Here is a 22,791-nt window from a genome sequence, read left to right as displayed (position 1 = left end):
ATGAAATACATGTAGCATTGTATGGAACTTTAAAAACATTACAGTCTAAGTTCCAAAGCCAAAGTGCAGAGTGGACAGGGTAAGCTCCTAATCCATCTCGTCGCTTGCTCCAAACAAAACAATTCGAATTCAAATTGAATCCAATTCATGTTCTCCATAAATACATACAATAACTGTAAAATACATTGCACCTCATCATGGCCTTGATCTTATTAGTTAAGTATTGTATAGAACTTTAGTTTTGATACCCTAATGAAATGTCACTATTAGACCACTCTCACCCATCTCTTCCTTCAGTGTGTGACCAGCACTGACCAACACTTACATATATAAGCCACAAGAGCCCCTCCTCCATGCAACAGTATAATATGTTAGTTTTCACTGCTGACCTTAATGCTGCAAGGGAAGGTCAGCATCCCCCTTAGTCATCAGGGTAAGAGAAATATTCACCAATGTTTTAGCCCAGTGAAATAATATAAAGTTGACTTAAAACATCTTCAGTATTCCATGAAGTTGCTAAGTTAGACAGATGTTTGGTTGCAGCTCAACTTGGTAACAGGACAACAATCACTTTATCTATTAATTATGCATGATTCTATGTCCAGTGTTAACAGGGATGTGGTAGTGGTCTCCTATATGTTCAACTACACCACCTTTATCTTTTATCAAATGCTAAATTGAACCATCATCCCTTCCACAGGCCGGAGAGTCTGTACAATGAATTTGGTGTCTCATTTCAAGGGCTAATTACCTCCCCAGATCAAGTAATTGTAGTAATCAGCTGATTATTTTTCTCTGCAATGAAAATGAATGTTGTTAGGACTTGGAATTTTCTCTATCGTTTCTTTTGCGTAAAATTGCTTAAATAATTCCTCTCTTTAAAGCAGAATTTTTGATTTTGGTAGTCTGCATAGTCTTGAATTGTTTGAATAGATATGAAGAAGGTTAGGGTTCAATTGGTTGCCTTTCAAATATGGTTTCAATGTTTTGCATAGGGAAGTCGCAGAACAAAATATTTAATTATCGGCCATTGCCCAATTTTATTGGAATTGTGATACTTTCTGTAGCAATGAGCTGTTTTTATTTGTGAATTTGGGAGGCACTGCTCCCTCACACTGCCAGGGACACAGGTTCAATTCAAGCCTTGGGTGACTGTGTGGAGTTTACATTTTCTCCCCTGGCTGCTCCAGTTTTCCCCCACAGTCTAATGATGTGCAGGTTAGGTGGATTGGCCATGCTCAATTGCCCCTTAGTGTGCAAAGATGTGCAGGTTAGGTGGGGTTATGTGGATAGGGCGGGAAAGTGGGCCTAGGTAGGATGCTCTTTCGGAGGGTTGGTGCAGACTTGATGGGCCGAATGGCCTGCTTCTGCACTGTAGGGATTCAAAATTCTTAATTGTAATTAGCATTTCATTCCAATATTAGCAAGCTTAATTCTGAAAGAGGCAATGCTACCGCTACTGTTGCATGGGATGATGAAGCTCCAGTGTATTATGCCAAATAGTACACATTTATTCCCTTGACTCGGCAGACAATGAGCTTTCCATCCCTGTTGGCAAGTATAGGAGATGCTGCTAAGAGGGCAGGCACTTCCCCACAGAGAGTGAGGTAAAGTCAAAGGGCAAGTCACTGGAGCTTCTATCAGATAACTTGAATTGGTTACACAATGACATGACATAAGTCTATGAGCAAGTCATCTGCTGGCCTTCCTAATTAATAAATGATGCGCTTTGCCAAAATAGAGAAGGTAAAAAGAAACATTGAAATTCTTTAGAGAACACATAGAAAAGTAATATTAACATTAATGTCAATTTTCCATTAAACCATAGTTTCTTCATCAGAGAATGATAGCAGCGTTGCCACAACACTGGCTTGGATAAGAGTTTGGAGGAATATTGCACCCTTGTTAGTAACTGTTTTGCCCCTCTAAAGAGCACTTTATGAATGGCCAATATTTTGAAGTTATTGCACAACACTGATAGAAACAGTGGAGCGTTTAAGGTTGTACAGGGAATGGGGCATTGCTAAACCCAGCCATACAGGATGTTTCCTCTCGTGCCTGACTTTAGGCCAATTGGCAGAGAATATCAAAATTGCCACTATTACACCAAAACTAACTTCTGATTGTGCAAAAGTGCACCAGCTATTCCATCTAATTATTGTTCCAACTCAAATGTTCAACCTCAACAGATCATTTGGGCTGTCACAAAGACTGCCTTTGTTCATTTCAGCCTGAACTTTACGCATTATTTAATAAAAATTGTTACATAAACATAATCAACCTTATGTGTCTTAATTTGCAGGTGCTGGGTAGGTGTAAACCTTTTACAATTATGACTGAAGTACACACTTACTGAAATGAAAGTAGTCTGTTCATTTCCCACCCTTATGCTGGGTGAGGACACATAAGGTCAAGAATAACAGCACATAGAAGCTGAGGTACATAAGGTTCAGCTGAAATAAAAGCAAAATATTGTGGAAATCTATAAAATTAAATGTTTTGAGATGAGCATTCGGGATGGGGGTGGGGCAGGGCAAATGTTCATGTAAATATGATCTGGGTTATATCAAGTGTTCAAGAGGTATGCCAGACATTCTGGAATTGATAACCTCCCCACCAGGGGTGGATTAGGGTCTGTGGGTGGTGGTTGGTTCAAATAAAAAGAATTAGGGAACTGTGTCCTCATCCTACAATACATGTGAATGTTGCAGTTTTTACAGCAGTTCGATTGTGAGGCTTGTGTTTGTCCTGTCTCGAAGAGGTGGAACATTTTATTATAATATTTAAATCAGGTTCCATTAGTGCAGTTGTGAGCCCTATTAAATGTCCCAGGTCTGGGAAGCTCAATAGCGTAACGGAGACAGGAAAATCTAGCATAACGGAGACAGGAAAGTCCAGTTGCAGAAGGCAAGTGATTTTTCTGGCATTGCCTGTGGGCCATGAGGGGCAGGAACAATACCCCAGACGCTTGAACATAATGTTGGTGTGCTGCAGTGTCAAACTGAAGTGGTGTGTGATTGCCCTTTTTTGGAATGGTAGTGGTCGAAAGAATGGTGAGGGCTGACAATGCAGGTTGGTATCCAACTTCAAAATTGAAATAGTAATTATTGTGCCACTGCGTTGTAAATGCAACTCTCTTTACTTAGAATGGAACTTGCTACCACTTGGAGTGATGGAGGCAAATACCTTCCCATTAAATGCATCCATCTAAATAAGTACACAAGAAAGAAAACAATGAATGGATAGGTTAACAAGGTGAGAAAAAGTAAGGTTCCCCTCTGTCCTATCTTTCATGAGTTTCTCTCCTATGTTTTCTCATGCCCTCTTGGAGCTCACCTTGTCATGAGATCACCTCCTGCTATCTTGATTCACTAAACTGCTGACCTCCCGACTTCAGGTTCTCCATGTCTGCGTGGGCTTCCTCTGGGTGCTCCGGTTTCCTCCCACAAGTTCTGAAAGATATCTTGTTAGGTAAATTGGACATTCTGAATTCTTCCTCTGTGTACCTAAATGCCAGAGTGTGGCGATGAAGGGATTTTCACAGTAATTTCATTGCAGTGTTAATGTAAACCTACTTGTGACACTAATAAAGATTATTCTTATTTTCCATCCTTGCCCCTCATGTTAGTTGATATTGTGAGTAGTTTTACCTTCTCCTATCCTGTGTCCCCCTCATTCAAATCTGTTGTCATCACTCCTCTCCTCAAAAAATGTCTTATTCCCTCCATTCTCAGAAGCTACTACCATATCATGACCTTGCCTTTCCATTCCAAACTCCTTGAATACCTTGTTGTCCCCTAAATCCAGGCCCATCTTTCCTGGGAATCCATATTTGAATCTCTCCAATATATGCCCCTGCCAGAGAATCGAAACAGTTTGTTTCAAAGTCGCAAATGGCATGCTGTGTGAATGGTAATATCCTTCCATCTTGTTCTACCTGCAGCCTATGGCATCATTGATCACGCAGTTTTCCTCCAAACTCTCTCCATCATCATCCAGCTGGGTGGGACTACTGTCACCTGGTTTAATTCTCATCTGTCTATTTGCAGCAAGGGAATCACTTGCAGTAGCTTCTCTTCCAGTTTTCACACATTGATATCTCTAGTGTCCCCCAAGGATCTATCATTCTTTTCATCTACACGCTGCACCTTGACAACACTGTTAATATCAGTTTTCACATGTATGCTGACAACATATCACCACCACCTCTCTTTTCCCTTCCACTCTCACTAAATTGACAAATGCTTGACAAGTCATCCAGAACTCAATAAGGAGAAATTTCCTCCAACTACTGTCAATGGCAAGATCTTCCGGCTGTTCAATCTGGTGGAATCTTATGGCGCATCCCTGCTATCAGTTTCCCGATGACGTGGGGTGGATTTAGTGGGAAATCCCATTGACCGTGGCCAATGGTGGATTGTCTCCTACCGACGAGAAACACACCGCAGGGAGGCCAGAGAATCTCGATCAATGTCTTTGCCCTCCACCACAAAGTCCATTCCCTCGACACCAACTCCATTCCTCTTCTTGACAGCCGTTTGTGGCTGAATAAGACTTTTTAAATCTTGATGTCATATCTGGAAAGGTGATGAGCTAACAACCACATATCCATGCCATAATCTTTTGTACCTTTTGCAATATCACCCAGTTCTCCCCCTGCCTCAGATCTTCTGCGACCAACCCCCTCAACTGTGCCCTTTTCCCTTTTGATTCTTCTCACCCACTCTTGGTTACCTTCCCATGTGAAATCCTCCATACACTTATGGTCATCCAAAACTCTCCTACCTTGTCCTAACTTGCATCAAGTCCTGTTTTCCTATCGCCCCTGTGCTCATTGACCGACACTGGCCGAGCCACAGCGTGATTTTCTAAAAAAGGCTCTTCCTTATGGTCTCACCATTTCCTAATCTCCTTCAGTCTGACAACCAGCACTTTGATTTCAATCACGCCATCAATGGCAGCTGCCTGGGCTGTAAGCTCTGGAATTCCTTTCCTAAACCTCTCCAAGTTTCTATCCTCCTTTCAGGCACGCCTTGAAACCTATTTCTTTGACTGAGCCTTTGGCATCTGCCCTAATAATACCTGATGTGATTTGGTATCATATTTTGTATGTTGCTGAAAAGAGCTCGACATATTACAGTCCACGGTTCATAGGGTTTACATTCTTGGAAAAGCTCGCAAATGGCGAACATATTTTGCAATGGGAATTAATTAGAACTATTCAAAAATGTGCTACGCATAGAGATTTAGAAACAATAAAAACATTGTTTTTCATAAACATAAAGATGTCTTGATTAACAAAACAAGAAATATACATTAGTCACATTTAGCCTTATTATAAGACTCTTCACAGAATGTGATGGGCTTGAAAGTGGAGTTGGTGGAGGGAGTGGATCAGGCGGCAGATGGAGATGTTGATGTGACAGTCGATTTAAAAATATATATTTGCTGCTTCACCTTTTGCTTTCCAGTCTTGCAAATTTCCCAGTGAGGAGCAACAGCAGAATCACTCTGCAACATCACTCTGCACAAGACAATACTTTCTTCCATGTTTGTGTCATAGCCGGTCAGCTGTTTCCTGAGTTCTTAAGTTGATTTTTGGAGTCTGCCACCTAAGTTGTAAGTTGAGCTTCCTTCGGCTCTTCCTCCTCCTCCTTTACATTCACTGAATTTCATCAGTTCCACCACTTCCTCTGTAGAAAGTTTTGTTTGATGAGACTGAGACAACTCCACTACATCTGTGGCCAGATCTTCAAATCACCCCCTTGACTTGTTTTGCCAACTCAACAGCCATGCTTACATCAGCACCACACTGGGGAATCCTGTGAAGTCATTCACAGCTTCAGGCCAAACTTTTTACAGCAGACATTTATGGTTGACTCTCCAACCTCATTCCATGTGTCCTTAATTATCCATATTGATATAAAGATGTTGCATTCCTTCCAGCAATCACGGTGGTTGAAGGGTTTGTATCCATAATGTTGAGAATATACTGAAACCTCGATGGATGTAGTAATCTTTGGGATGACCCCCTGGTCGATTACATGGATGTATGAGGTTGCTTTTGAGGTAGGACTACATTTCATCATTTGGATGGCTATCTGTAGACACAAATGAAGTTGGAGCAACTATGAACAGCCACAGGCAAATACTCCAGTATACAAAATGACAGACTGTGTCCTTGCAGTATGCACCTTCTCGTACAGGAAATGCGCCATGGACACCTTCTGTATCGTATTTTTAAAATAATAATTTGGGCACTTTTTCTATCTTTGGACATTTTCTTCAACTTTTCTTATCTGCAGTTTTCAGAAAACTGTAGATGAACAAACATTGGACCGACAATCTACAAAATGGCTTACACTAGGCGTGATTTAATGAAAAAAAAACAGAGTCCCATGTTGAATGTGTTTAGCGGGATGTTTCCTGACACTTGCAGTGCTGAGAATGACACCACTCTTCTTTCTTTGGGCCTCGCTGAGGAAGGCCCCACTGAGGCCACACTTACCTTCATTTCCTGCACTGAGGAAGAGATCAGGCCGCCATTTTTAAATGACACCCCGATCTCTCAACCTCCCAACGTGACCTTTGGACCCCCCCCCAAATGCTCCAATTTATAGATTACGGGTTCTCAAGCCATCCTCACCTCACCTCATAAGCACAGGGCACCCCTGAGCCCAATCCCTGGTATGGGCAAGATGCCACCTGGGCACCTTGGTACTGCCAGCCTGGCATACTGGCAGCCCTTGCCAGCCTGGCAGTGCCACCTGGGCACCCTGGCAGAATGGAACTTGAGTGGTAGCAACATACCTCCCATTAGCCTTGCAGAATACAAGCTCCCCTGCTAAGGGGGTGTGGAACTCTAATTATAGAACAATCATCTGTGATATAAAGTCTGCCGGTTTTGGAACCGTCAAACAGAGACCTGGCAGGGAGCTGCCGTATAGTGTACATAATAGTTCTTCTAATTAAAACTATTTCTTTTTGATCTACACTGTGAGGACTCTTTTGCAGCCTACAAAAGTGAGAATGCAAATGGAAGGACTTTACTGCATCTTAAGTTGGTTGTTAGTGTATCTATTCATGAGCTCAGGATTGTTTAGTATGTGTTGCCCAATCGCAGAATCATATCTAACAGTGGACATTTTGTGATTGATAGTCTACTCATTATCTTTTGAGCTTGCAGCGTGGCTCATTTACACTTGGTAGAAGAGACATACTTTCATAGCAGGACCCATTCTCTGCAAACAAAAGAAATATGTTCAAGCTTGGTACCTTTTTTGAATTACCCGGGTGCTTGGGCAACCTACAGTTCCCTGCTGCTTTCTCCATGGCAATGGTTTGGCCAGTCAGAATTGATGTACCAACCCCTTTCTCCTGTAGTGAAAATGTTGTAATCGTTTGAAATTTGGTACTCTTGCTTTTGTCCTGATAAGTCCAAAACAAAAAGCTCCAACAGCATGTCTCTCTTTTCAGCAATATTCAAGTTCTGTACGACCAAGTGACTGAATATTTTGTTTTATAATGCTCCAGTAAAGCACCTAGAGACATTTTATGATGTTAAAGGCGCCTTATAAATTATGCAACAACTATAAAATTAGGAGCACCCAACATTTTTATAGCTGTTCAAGACAGCTGAATGCAGGCTACCAAAATGTCCTGTTGTTATTTCCTAATTAGCTCAACAGGCTGACGAGCTGAATGAACAATAGGAAAGATACAAGGGATATTTTTAGCTTCAACAATGGATGTAATTCAGCTTCCCCATCCTGTTTTCCCTTGTAACACCTCTCAGAATATGCAATATGTAATCAGCGCTCACTGTTTAACCATAAATATTGTGGGACGAAAGTCTGAATCACAAAAAAGTGTGGGGAATTATATGATAATAAGTTATAGTTGTGAGCAATTACATTTTAGCAAAATGTAAGTTTCAAAACGATTATCTTATTGAGCCATACAAGATCTTGAGAGGTCTTGACAAGGTGGTCCCTTCTGGAAGAAACTAGAACTAGGGGACACAGTCAAAATCAAGAGGTCTGCTACTTAAGACTGTGATGAAGATAATTTTTTAATCTGGGAGCAGTGGAGTCAGGGTCAATTCATATTTTTAAGACAGTGGTAGATAGATTCTTGACTAATAAAAGTAAGAAGTCTTACAACACCAGGTTAAAGTCCAACAGGTTTGTTTCAAACACGAGCTTTCGGAGCACGGCTCCTTCTTCAGGTGAAGGAGCCGTGCTCCGAAAGCTCGTGTTTGAAACAAACCTGTTGGACTTTAACCTGGTGTTGTAAGACTTCTTACTGTGCTCACCCCAGTCCAACGCCGGCATCTCCACATCATGACTAATAAAAGAGTTAAAAGATATCAGGAGTAGTTGGGAATGTGGAGTCGAGGCCATAACCTTATTGAATGACAGACCAGGCTCAAGGGGCCGAATGGCCTATTCCTCCTAATTCATATGTTCGTAGGTGGGAATGTGGAGTTGATATCATAATAATTTCAGCCATGATCTTATTGAATGGCGGAGAAGCTCAAATTTGTATGTTCATAAAATACAGGCAAAATACCCAGAATGCCATGTTCTAAATGAATAATACATTTATTCATCCACTTAAATTGTTCAGCTTTTTAAGCACTTTTTAGTGGTTGAAATCTATGAAACATGTTTTAAGGCAGTTGATTGGTCTTACGTATTTTATTGCACAATATCTTAATCAAGAATTTGGGGAGGTGATGGCATAGTGTTATTGTCACTGGACTAGTAATCCAGAGACCCAGGGTAATGCTCTGGGGACCCGGGTTCGAATCCCACCACGGCAGATGGTGAAATTTGAATCCAATAAAATCTGGAACTCAAAAGTCCAATTATGACCTTAAAATCATTGTCAAAACTCACCTGGCTCACTAATGTACTTTAGGAAAGAAAATTTGCCACCCTTACATGGTCCGGCCTACATGTGACTCTGGAGCCACAATTATGTGGTTGAGTCTTCAGTGCCCTCCAAAATGGCCGAGCAGCCACTCAATTCAAGTGAAATTAGGGATGGATGCTTAATGCTGGCCCGCAGTGACTCCCACATCCCATGAATGGACAAAATCACCAAAATGATCTCAAAATTGCTTGTCTGTCAGCATTCCCATTTGTTTATGTAAACTTAAATAATAAATAAATGACAAATAAATAAAATGTAGTTCAAAATAATTAATTTTATATTCCATTGCTTAGTAAGAATAAAAGTGCATCATATTGCAATGGATGAACTGGGTACAAATTTTAAAAGCAGAATATACATGATTACTTCCCCAGAGTGGCAATCAGCTGATTGCCACTTTGTAGAGACTTACCTGTGCTTGAATTCAAAAGCGCCCGTCTTGCCTGACCTTTTCTGACTCAGGTCCGGTGACAGTGAAGAAGAAAAGCAGGTCATTGGCTCCAGTAGCGAAGTGTAAAAGGAAGGGAGTGAAGGAGAACACAGCCCCTTTTTACAGCCTGAGCTGCTGTAAAGCAGGTGAGTTTAAATGGACCATTGAAAGGGAGAAGGTAAATTTCTCAGGTCAGTGAATGAGGTGTGGGGGTTCGGACAATGGCTGCGACGGGGGAGGGGGGGAATGTTTGGTTGGACGTGATTAGGCTAGTGCGGTGTCAAGCCCAGTCAGGTTGGGAGGCGGGGAATACCTGGAAAGTGCAGTGCTTAGTCTGGGAGGATGTGGGGGTTTAGAGTTGTAGGGGATCCTGTGCGGGGCTCGTTCCGGATGTTTAAAATAGTTACTCTGAAGTTAGAAGTTTTTTTTTACCTTCAGAGTAAAGCTGGCAGAGCCTTGTTTATAATTGAAAGTCCCAATAAGAACACCTTTAAAAAAACTATAATATACGCTAATGTAAATAAGGTAGGCAATGATAGTACTGGAACTACTGTCACAGATGCGGTGGCAGTGTGTGATACCTGTGTTCGTGCTGTTATCGTTTTGGTTACTATTATTGTTTTCATATTGTTCCGCAAAGATTTGATATCAAATGCAAAATTCCAATGAAAATATTTTTTTACAAAAGCCGGCTGGACCATCTGAAGTTAGTGTCTTAAATCGCTTTGTCTGATCATTCCCAGCCATGCACAATTATCCAATGGAAGTTAGATCTGGACAATTATCAGGAAACTCTTACGTGGGAATTTCCATTAAGGATTCTCCAGCGCATCATTGGGGTATCCCCTAAATCCAACATTGGGGAGCCAGAAAGTTATGGCCTAATAAAAATGAAAATATTCATGAAGCAGTGAAATTTATATGAATGCAGTAGCAATATTAAATAATAAAAAATAATTTGTACCGCATTGCTCACAGACATTGATATCAAGGCAGCAACAACCATTATTGGTAATGAATAAGGGTAATAAATTAGATCGTTAAAATACTGCATTTTCTGGATCCATCTGGTTCTGCCGAATTCAACAGGGATTTGAAAGGTTTGCACCATCCATCACGGGGGATCGTAAGGTCTCAGTGTTAGTCTTTTTTGACTTTGAAAACTGAGTGAATCCTTCTATATTTGTTTTGAAGATTATAATATGCTTGGGAGCATTCTTGCATTGTGAGATAGAGGGTGCGATTCAGCCACTGTCAACACTGTCAGGCGCAAAGGGTAAATCTGAAAAAGCCCCAAATCGGGCTTCACACCGGGCGCTGGACCAATCGCTGGTCCTCCCTGCTTTGCTACGCCCGGCGCAGGGCATGATGCAGATAATGATATTCAAATGAACCATTCACCCGGCGGCCAGAAGCCAAAGGCCGTGCCTGCGCGACCTCAAGCGGGTGCCGTTTAGCACTGGTTTCCACAAATCTGGGCCAAGCATGATTGTGAATCGGGATATTTCACAGGTCATTAGAAACCCCCACCCCAGGTGGTTGAGGACAGGGCAGGTAGTACCCTGGCAGTGTCATGTGGGAACCCTGGTGGTGCCACCCTGTCATTGCTGCCTAGGCACTGCTGGGTGGCATGCAGGCTGTCAGTGACAAGGTGTCCAGGTGCCAGGTGGCCACTGCCAAGAATGGGGACAAATAAAGGTTGAGGGGTAAATGGGGAAGGGGGAGTGATGGGTGAGATCAGGGCAGCTGTTTAAAGCGGCGCCCTGATCTCTGAGGAGCCGGTCCTGCTGGTGAGCCCAGCTCCCCAGTGCTGGAAATGTCTCCCGTGTGGCCTCAATGGGGAGAAACTCCCTGAGGCCCAATAAAATGGCAAAGTGCCGCTGAACAGCGGGATAAATCTTGGTGCTGTAGCCGCTGAGAAACATCCTGCCAAATGCCCCCGAAACCAGACATAGAAACGCTCCCAGAATGTTTTACATCAATCGGTTTTCCATGCCTCTAATCCCGCTTAACTGTCCGAGGAGTCTTCTCATAATTTAAATCCTTATATTTTAATTATTTCATGGAATGTGGGCCTTGCTGGCCGGGACAGCATTTGTTGCTCATCCCTAATTGCCCTTGAGGGGTATTTTAAGTATTAACCACATTGCTGTGGATCTGGAGTCAGACCAGGTAAGGATGGCAGATTTCCTTCCCGAAAGATCATTTTAAATTTCACCACTTACCGTTGCGGGGGACCACAGAGTATTAACCGGAGTCTCTGGATAGTCCAATGACAATATCACTGTGCCATTGGCTATGTTCAAAGCTTTTGGTTCAACTGCAGATTTTCTGGATGTTAAACTAATATGCCAAAGCTGGCAAGCATTTTGTGCATGGTCTAATCACTTTTTTGAATAATAGTAAATCATCAATCTTAGAAAGAACTCACTTTATTTTCTTTCTAGCCTTTTCAGATATAGCTTTCTATATTTTACCTATGTCAAATAAGCTCTTTCCAAAGGCAGGTCTTTGGTTTTTTGTCTGCTGATGCTTCATCCAGAGCTATTTCTCGGTTTGTCATTGTTTTCAGGGGTAGGGCAAAAAGTCAGGTACAAAGCTATCTTAGCCGGAATGGAAATCAAACCCGTACTGTTAACATTATTCTGAACCTCATGCAAGCCAGCTAGCCAACTGAGATAACTAGTCCCCATACTTTATTTATATTGTTATTAAAGGCTGAATATTCAGTGCACCAGTAGCTGGTCATCTTTGGATTTGCAAATGATTAAATGTTATAAGAAAATGAACTCCAAATTCTTCATTATTTTAAAGAATGCTGAAAATGGTTACAGTATTTCTGGTTAAAATATTTCTCGTTAAAATTTCTTCAAAACTTTTATATTATTGGACTTCCTTTGCCTAATTTTTCAAGGAAATGAAGAGTACATTATTGGAGACTCTTGAAATATTGTCCCAAAATATCACAACATTTTCATTGAAGTAAAATTCTGGGAAAAAAATGTTTTTAATAAGCTTTTTTGATCCACTTTTTATTTTCTTTATCCGTTCATGGGATGTGGGCCTCGCTGGCTGGGCCAGCATTTATTGCACATCCCTGAGGGCATTTAAGAGTCAACCACATCGCTGTGGGTCTGGAGTCACATGTAGGCCAGACCAGGTAAGGATGACAGACTTCCTTCCCTGAAGGACATTAGTGAACCAGGTGGGTTTTTACGACAATGGTTTCAAGGTTACCTTTAGTCTTTTAATTCCAGATTTTATTGAATTCAAATTTCACCATCTGTCATTGTGAGATTCAAACTCAGGTTCCCAGAGCATGACTCTCAGTCTCTGGTTACTAGTCCAGCGACAATACCACTACGCCACTGCCTCCGCACTGCTGTTATATGTTTGTTTTTTCTATGTCTGTTTTCTTCCCCTTACTAGTCTGACTTTATTGACTCATTCCTGGGTTGTGGTTCCAAAGGCATTGGGGCTGTGGGTGCTATTCATTATTTCATCCAAGTGGGCAGTCTTCATGAATACATGTAAGGAATTTGGCCTGAAACTTGACAAAGAATTGACAGCGAGATTAGTCAACATGTAATGAGTTAGAAAGATTTTTTAAAGTATAAAAGTCTAAGACTTTACACAACTAAGCAGTAATTTCAAGGTTCAGACAAGGTTTACTTCCCGTTTTAACTGTGAATGGCGGAGTGTGCTAAGACTCATTACTTGGTCTTCTCTTGCTTGTAGTATTGCCTTTCAGGCTGCTATGAGGATGTTCTTTGTGATGGTCTCATTCTCCACTATGATGAGGTTTTTGGCTCACTCAACAGGGTGCACAATCCTTTCGAGCCTGGTGTTTGGACCTCAGATTACATGATCAGTTCATATTTGACTTGCAACGCATTTGGCCAATCTGTGTTGGGTTCTTTTGAGTGCATGATCGGACTGTAATAAGCTCCAACAGTTTGCACCCAAATTTATCCAGAATCTGTCCAGTCAGAGCCTCTCTATGTTACTTTCTCTACACACTTTGGTCACAAGACCCCATTGTTTCAGTTTCAGCCGCTTACAATCAGCCATCAGGCTATATTACTGAAGTGCACCTCGTCACATATGCACTTCAGGTCACGAACCCAAAATTGGACACAGATTTACTCAAACAGTGCAAACAAGTCAAATTGGAAGCATTTATATAAAACTGAAAGAACGCTTATTCAAAACAGATTTTCTCCAAAAGCTATTTTATTGTGAGGGCATCACAGTTGAGCCGAACGCTGTCCCCATCAAATATCCACACATGCAGTTCCAACAGCGATCAGTCAATGGCAATCAGCAGTGGGAACCCTGATAGATGTTCTTCAATCTAGCCCAAACTCACTAAAATAAATTGCAATGTGCGTTCATCACTCTGATTGAGATTGTTGAACTTATCTTACACAGGAACCAAACTGGGAACCTTCTGGGCCTTGGAGTTTCTGCATGATTTCCAATCTAGGTGGAATCAAATCAAGTAGCAGAATTTTAAGTCAGTATTCGCATCGTTGCACTAAGTCAACATTTCCTTTGCCTGAAAGAGTTCCAGCTCACAAAACTAGCTATGCTCCAAGTTTGGGAAGGTGAAGCCAGTTGTGATTGTTTTGGGTAGGGAGGTGGGGGAGGATAGGGGTGTCATCAAGGTTGTGTCCATACTATCAGGTGCACAATCACCCATGATAGCATGAATCCAGCATTATTTACATGAACAACTGTCAATTGTGCCACTAGGAGCCACTGACCTAGTCTGCCCTGCTGCAACAGAAATAATTAATTGGTTTAAGAAGATTTTTCCTTAACTTATATACCACCCCACCTTCGTGCCTTGAGACCCCTTGGCCCTATTCTGGTCAGAAGTTGACATCGTTCAAATGTTCTGCTTCATTAGACTTGGAAGACTTCACATTTGGCTGTATGTGGATGGGTTTGTATGGGAACTTGAGAGTGCAACTTCATCTTGGTAAAATTAGCTTTAATCAATATTTTTGGCATATGTTGATGATTGCATGCCCAGTGGAAACTCCAGCCCCTGGGTTTTATAGCTTTGGCCTGAGTATCTTGGCCAATTAAACGGCTCCAATAATAAAATGTTATTTCTCGGCTTTTATCTACGTTTTGGTGAATTCATAATCCCTCAAAATTCCCTTTCAAACAATTTGCAGCTCAGGCCGATTTAAATCTACAAGTCTTGAATTGACACGTTCATTTAATATTTACTGAATCCAAGGCAGGAAATTAAATGCAAGGATGTGTATTGAAAATACATGTCCTTGTCCCTCGTGTGGCAGCTTGGCTCATTTGATAATGCTGTGATCTGCGTCAGAAGAAATCTCACTCCAGACCTTGGACATACATGAGTAATTAAAGGAATGTTGCATTGTTGAACTTATTATCCTCTGGGATATCAAACCAAGGTCCCATTTGCTTGTTCGGCCAGGTATAAAAGAACCCAAAGCACCATTTGCAGAAGAGCAAGGATATTTCCTAGTGCAAAAGCAGAATACATTGGAACTAATCAGCAGGGATGGCAATGTATAATAATAATCTTTATCTTTATCCCCTAGTCGCCACATCCCAGCGCCTATTCAGGTACACTGAGGGAGAATTCAGAATGTCCAATCCACCTAACAAGCATGTCTTTCGGGACTTGTGGGAGGAAATCGGAGCGCTTGGAGGAAACTTACACAGATACGGGGAGACTCGTACAGACTCCGCACAGACAGTGACCCAAGCTGGGAATCGAACCTGGGTCTCTGGTGCTGTGAACCAACAGTGCTAACCACTGTGCTACCATGCCGCCCATATAGGTGGAGAGAAAAATAGAGTTAATGTGCAGCATTTTCTGGGCAGAGGTGGCCCACCAGTGGCTGGTGGTAGGATCTTTCTGTTGTCAACGGGCTTCCACATTCTGTGCACCCCTTGCCACCGGGAAACCCACAGCAGGGGTTTGGTGTCACATCCCGCTGACGTGAACAGCCAGAAAATTCTAGCGAATGTTTTTGGTTGATAAATTTTAAGATTTCCAGCATCTGCAATATTTTGCTTTTGTATTGGAGATCCCCTGGGGAATTAGCTAACATTCATATTTTAGCGGCAAAGACAAATTAACTGATCCTTCATCTCATTTGCTGTGCTGTAAACCAAACAGGCTACCACATCTTCTCACTTAACAAATTTCAAAATGTGCAGTGCTTTTAGTTTTGAGCAACATGTTGAATGTTCTGTATAATGCAAGTACTTTCTTTCCCTTTTCTGTCTTTTGCATTTATAATGCACCTTGTGATATTGAAAAGTCTGAGACCACAGTGAACTACATCTGAAGAGCATGATTGTAAAAAACAGACTAGCTGTGCAAGATTGCTCCTGGAATTTACACTTCTGAACTCCAGCCCCTCTTCTCAATCCAATCTTGTTAGTTTTATGAATTTGAAATACATTTACGTTCCTGGTAAACATCTGCCATAAACAAAATAAATTGCCGTATCTGTTCCTATGTCTTTAAACAGCTGCCTCTTGTAGTGAGCGCCTAATATGACAATCATTTATTGATCCAGGCTTACTGAGGGGAATGGTTAAAGATAAGAAAATGGAGCCGGTGTCTAAACATTTTGAAAACCACATATTTCCATTCAGTAAAAAGATAAAGCTTTGACATACCAGGAGTGCTTTCAAAAGTAGGAAGCTTAGATGGTCTGGTTTTCTTTTAGATAATTTATATAGTAGTCTGCCTAATTTAACCTGACAAGGAGTGCTCAGATCTCTGAGGGAAACAAACTTTTTTTGGGGGCGAATGAAAGGAATGTTTGTTCTGGGGACAACTTGGGGGAAAAAAGATTATTTAACAAATGTCCTAAGCATGAAATGCCATCTATCGTATATTAAAAAAAAACACTTCCAAAAAATCTTCAATTAATTTTAAAGCCTGAGAAAGTAATTGTATTCAAATAACTTCAACCAGAGATTCTTGTTGCAAATTTGCTAGCCTGGTAATTAGCAGAACCAGCAATAAATGTTAATCCAACAGCACAACACCTGTGCAACTTCTAAGTGATAAAACATAACTGCCAACAATGTATATACAATTAAATTGATGCAAACTGAAATGGCATTTCCTTAACTATTAAAACTTACAGTTATGTATTGTAAACAAGTTTAGATTTAAAATAATTGGTGTACATGTAGGTGTAATTTCTACTGTAAAAACTATTCGGAAACAGATGTCTACTATCTAAGTGTGATGGTTATCCTCAGATCTTATTAATAAAGAAAATGTCAGCAGCTGCTCATCTGGAAGTTTGGAAACATACATCGTACTTTCTAAACGCGTTTACAATTTGAATATGAGTGACGGGAAAAGAATGTAACATTTACCAAATATCCCAGATTGTTCGAGATAGTTCTGGTTTGGTTCAACCTGTCACAATGTCCCTAAAAATGGATTGAGACATACCTAGTTTAAATAGAGGAACTAGGTATTTTGCCTATACCTGTAGCATACATTAGGAATTAATTAAATAAGGAGGCGAAACAGATGATACAAATCTGTATCACGCACTCTGTTAGTGAGTTGGATATATATAATTGGGTGCAAATAATATATTTTCATTTGTATCTGCCCAAAATCTGTCAGTTGCCATTCTGCTATGAACTATGCCAAGAGTAAAAAGAAACCTGGCCAAATCGCGACACCATTGAGTGAAACAGTCAAGCCTAATCTTCTCCTCAGCAAGCATCCGTGTTTTTCTGCAGGTCGTCATTGTCATGTGGAAGGCTGCATCCTTCCATCTGTTTAAGACGCTAGGGATGAAGCAAATTAAGTCCGCTGGGTATGGGATAGCTTCATTTGATGCCCTTTTGCTGATGAATGAAGAAATCAATTCATGAGAGGCGGGTTTTGCCACAAGTGCAGCATATGAAGTTATCTGGTGTTGTTTTTGGTGTTGGGGCCTGTATAGCCTCCTTAATTATGTACATATTTGTAGATTAGTTGCAGCTCAGCTGCCAGAATTGAGGTGCACTAATTACATATTGTCGAGTGTGAATTGTTATGGGTCTGGACCAGAACCCCAATTTTGGTGAAGATCCTGGATTAGAACCCAACTATTTTGGTAAAACTGAGGAAATGTTACTGTGCCACAGGAGTGATAACACTGACCAGTAGACAGCATTTATATCAAAACAAACTTACATTTTGAAACAGAATGAAGCACATTTGTAACAAAGAAATAGCTTTACAACTAACAGGTGCAACATCTTAACTTGCTGTATGAAACCTGCCTCTACATTTCAACTAAGTAACCCATATATTTCAAATACCACTTATGTATACGGTGAATACGCAGGTTTTAATTGTTTATCTTGGTGCATAGTCCTTGGAAAGAGAAACCTTTTTTATGCCAAAGTTGAAACTTTCTGCTCAGCTCAGAATCCTGGAAGCAACTACTTTGTCCAGACAGACCTGGCCCCTCCCATCAGCTACACCAGCTGAACTCAAAGCACACAGCATTGCTTTGTCTCTTGTTACAAGATGTGGCTTGATTTATTTAGCTAAGCTCAAACTGTTAAAACATTTTGTTAGCTCTTTATCTGCAAACAGGTAAAATAGATATTAATATCTATTAGCAAAGCATAGGGCGGGATTCTCTCAGCCCAGGCCGGGCCGGAGAATCGCCGGGCTGGGCGTGAATCGCGTGCCGCTGCCCCGACACCGGTCCGGCGATTCTCCGGTGAGTGGAGAATTGGCACCGGTCGGGGGCCGCTCTACGTGTCCACCCCCGGCGATTCTCCACCCGGGATGGCCGTAAAAAAAATCCGAGTCCCGCGGCACCCGTCCACATGTGGTCTTACTCGGCAGGACTTCAGCGTGCATCCATCCGGGGGAGGCCTGGTGGAGGGGAGGGGGGTGGGGGGGGGGCGGGGGGGGGTCCACTGTGGTCTGGTCCGCGATCGGAGCCTACCAATCGGCAGGCCGGCCTCTCGGGCTGGGGGCCTCTTTTGCTCTGCATTGGCCCCTCTAGCCCTACGCCATGTTGCGTCGGGGCTGGTGTGGAGAAGGAAGCCACCGTGCACGCACGCAATCGCGCCGGTCGCACTGTGCATACGCACATTGGCGCCGATCACACTGCGCATGCACGGACCTGCGTCTCCCCTTTGACGCCGGTATCGGCAGCTGGAGCAGCGTGAGTTGCTCCAGTGCCGTGCTGGCCCCCTGTTGGGGCCAGAATCGCTGCTCCTGGGGACATGTCGACATCGTCGTGAAACGCGACGGCGTTTACGACGGCATCAACACTTAGCCTCAGGATCAGAGAATCCCGCCCATAACCTCTGCAAAAATTACAGATTACTTCCCTTTAATTACAGCTCTAGCAGACATACTATTTGTATGCATTCTAACCTAGGTTTTAATAATATCACTGCAAAAATACAAACGATAATGTATGACACTTTCTTATATTCTTCACAGTATTTAGTCTCTATTCCAACAAATTATTGAAGAAAGTTTCTTGGTTTCAGACATGGTAAATGCAGTTCATTTTTAGACTGGAACAATTTACTTACTGTCACTGGAATGTGAGCATCACTGGAGCAACCTCAAAGGTCACAGGACAGCATCTGCAAGGAAGTCTTTAAGTACATATTGCTGTCATAAACAATAATGGCATGGAAGGTTACTCTCAATTAAGGATTGATAACGGCGTTTCACGCTAGATGAGTACCAGCTTATGGAAATTTTGCTCTGCGTAATTTCCAATCAATCTGGATGTTGTACTCATCTAGTTAAAGGATGAGATGTATTTTAATGTTCTCTGAAGATTTACAGAATTCTTGAAACCATACACGATATGCCGCTTTTGATCACATTCACTCCTTTAAATGTAACTTAACGCAATTTCCTACTCCCACTGCTCGTGTCATTTCAAAACCCACCCAAATCTGTATGTGACACTCTGTTGGCTACATATAATTGGGTGCAAATAACACATTTTCATTTGTACCTGTCCAAAATCTGCCAGTTGTCATTCTGCTGTGAACTATGTCGATAGCAAAAATAAATTTTCTGGTTTCCTCCCACAGTCCAAAGATGTGCGGGGTTAGGTGGATTGGCCATGCTAAATTGCCCTTAGTGTCCAAAAAGGTTAGGTGGGGTTACGGGGATAGGGTGGAAGTGTGGGCTTGGGTGGGGTGCTCTTTCCAAGAGCCGGTGCAGACTCGATGGGCCAAATGGCCTCCTTCAGCACTGTTAATTCTATGAAATCTAGCCAAATCTCGAAAGGCTATTCCACCATTGAGTTGTTGTTTTTGGTGTTGGTGCTTGTTGGCAAGCCACTATAGACACTGGTCGTCATGGTGGCATACACTGGCTCACAGGTGATGATGCCTTTGCGGGAGTGGCCACTAGATAACAAACCCCAGCAAAGAAAAACATTGGCCAGGATTTTTCGGATTCCCTTCCCACCATCCAGGAACATTGCGTGCATATGATGGCTGCCTTGCAGCCATTTAACGTTCCAATGAGCATTAATTGGCTGGGACTTCTGTTCCTCAGTCAGGTGGAAGTCCCCTCTCAGGGAGCAGTCAGTCAATCCACCCTTTCCACTCGAGGAGTGAGCAGGGTCACTTTGAGCTTCACCCCAGCCCCTAAACCCCTGCTACCTGCCTGAAATTGAAGACGGGCGGGAAACGCCTTTAAGTGGTCATTAAGGGTGCGGGGAGGAGGGGGTATTGGCCTAGGCCTTGCTGGTCACACTGTAAAATTGTGGACAGGTGAGGAGTGTGAGAGCCCAGTGGGAAGGCGATTTGAAGAATTTTACAGCTTGCTGCTGCCTACAAACCTGCTGGCAGGGGAAAATACAAAAGAAGATACTGTTCCTACTAAGACCTACTAAGCATTGACCTGGGATTTTCTAGTCTGTCCATATTAGTACTACAACAGAAGATGCTTGTGGATGCTAGAGTATTTTACTATTTTCATGGCAGGGTATTAATATGAGAAGGGACAAAATTACATTATTATTATCATAGTGCAGTGTAAAGGTCAGCAGCACTGTCTCATGGTACTCCAATGATATTCACTATTTATAATGACCTATAAGATAAATACATCAGAACTTAAAGATATAACTAGGAGCAGGAGTATGCCATTTGGCCCCTGAAATTTGCTATGCCATTCAATAAGATCATGCATGATCACCAGCCTTGTGGAGTAATTAAGTAATTAATTGCTACCTTAATTTTTTTTGGAACTCATCAATTCTATAAATTGTGGTCTATACTGGTAGGTCACTATTAAATTTAGGCAACTATTATTGTAATCTTTGAAATTAAATCTATAAATTGTGCTTTATGATTCGGCTACATGGGAAAACTCACGGGCCTTTTTCCAATCCTGTTGTGTAATTATATTTCCCCCGTTTTGATCGGAAGGCTTAAGCAATACAAACTACAGTTAAATATAGAAAAGCAGGGGCAGCACGGTGATGTAGTGGGTTAGCCCTGTGGCCTCACGGTGCTGAGGTCCTAGGTTCGATCCTGGCTCTGGGTCACCGTCTGTGTGGAGTTTGCATGTTCTCCCCGTGTTTGCGTGCGTTTCATCCCCACAACCCAAAAGATGTGCAAGCTAGGTGGATTGGCCATGCTAAATTGCCCCTTAATTGGAAAAAAAATATGAATTGGGTACTCTGAATTTATATTGAAAGAAATATAGAAAAGCATGTAAATAGGAAAACTGTGTGAAGCAATAACTGCATGAAACTTAAAGCCAACGAAAGCATCATTCCTGAAATTTATCATTTTTTGCAAAGTTCATCCTATTTGTAATTCAGTTATTTTGTAGGCTGATAGAACATGCAGTGCAGAAGGAGGCCATTCGGCCCATCAAATCTGTGCCGATCCATTTAAGCCCTCACTTCCACCCTATCCCTGTAACCCAATAACCCCATCTCACCTTTTTTGGTCACGAAGGGCAATTTATCATGGCCAATCCACCTAACGCACACGTCTTTGGACGGTGGGAGGAAACCGGAGTACCCCGAGGAAACCCACGCAGACATAGGGAGAACGCGCAAACTCCGCACAGACAGTGACCCAGCGGGGAATCGAACCTTGAACTCTGGCGCTGTGAAGCCACAGTGCTATCCACTTGTGCTACCGTGCTGCCCCACGGATGCAAGATATTTAGAAGGCTGGTGATCTTCCGCTGGTAAACCTTTGAAAGCCAGTTGTAATTTGGGGCAATTTGTTTACTTCAGGAAGTGCTTCTTTGTGAGTGTTTTCACTATTTTCCATGTGGTACCCCTGGCTCAATGATATCCCCCTTGCTTCCGTGACAGTGGGTTATGGCTGCTAACTTGAGACTGCAGTTCAAAACCAGGCTGATGTTCAAAACTCCTGTCGTTCAGTTGAGATGTTAAATTGAGGCCTCATCTGCCCTTTCAGTTGGATGTAAAACATCTCATTAAACTATTTGAAAAAGAACAGGAAGTCTTTGAGTATCCAGCCCCCTCCCTGATCACTAGGCTGAACAAGACCGTTTGGAACTTTTGTGTCGTGTTTGAAGGTGCAAAGGGCAAATGAGAGAAATATGCAAATTTTTCCTTGTTGCTCAATTGAACAGGAGATCCACTTGTATGTAGAAAGTATAGTGTTTATTTTAAAGAGATGGCCGAATGTGATTCGGATTAGCTTGCTTAATTTGAGGGATCATGGTATTAACACAATGGATGTATATAATTGGAAATGTAACGTTAAACTTATGAACAAGGGATGTTCAAAGTTTATGTAAAATAATCCCAATATCTTTGCTGCACAGTTTCAGGGATATGATTTGACAAATTATGTTGTGCATATGCTATGATTGTGTATAGTTATAAATCGGTAGGTTAATTGGGAGGGCTGATGGTTTGGTTTCAGTACAATGGGGTTGGGACCACTGCACTTTGGGGACATGAGTCCATGGGATATGAAGCTGATGCTTACTTTCAATTAGTATTCACTGCTCCTGGTGCACAGGGCAACAGTACATGGTGAAGTGAAAACTCTTGAGGGCAAAACCCAGGGATAATTAGATGCCAAGTACCTCATAATGGTCCCCTTTCAAAGATGAAGAGCAGGCTAAATTATCCACCTCCTTATCCACGCGATCGGGTGGAGAATCCGACGTCCGGCCAATATAATGGTCTGCACCTGCCGCCAATTAGAGCGCCATGCTCTGGTCCGTCACTGGTGGCGATGACGAGGTTTGCTTGGTGTGCTGGCGGTGGCATGTAAAACCACCATTTGCTTGCATTCAAATGTGATTAGCGGGTTGGACACAGTATGCTCTGCCCTGCCTGGTTCACTGTTTTCGGCTAGAGTTCCCGTGGGCGTGAATTACTATAAGTATTTCCAAATGTGCACTGGGT

At 42.2% G+C, this 22,791-nt stretch overlaps 1 protein-coding gene across 1 annotated transcript in view; it reads left to right on the top strand.

The window, feature by feature from the left end:
• LOC119950873 (disintegrin and metalloproteinase domain-containing protein 12) overlaps positions 1-22,791 on the top strand; it is a 451,211-nt gene that overhangs the window by 1,125 nt on the left and 427,295 nt on the right.

Source organism: Scyliorhinus canicula, chromosome 16 (assembly GCF_902713615.1).
Source record: "Scyliorhinus canicula chromosome 16, sScyCan1.1, whole genome shotgun sequence".
NCBI lineage: Eukaryota > Metazoa > Chordata > Chondrichthyes > Carcharhiniformes > Scyliorhinidae > Scyliorhinus > Scyliorhinus canicula.
Note: the sequence above shows the minus strand (reverse complement) of the source record. Positions and strands in the feature narration are given on the sequence as shown.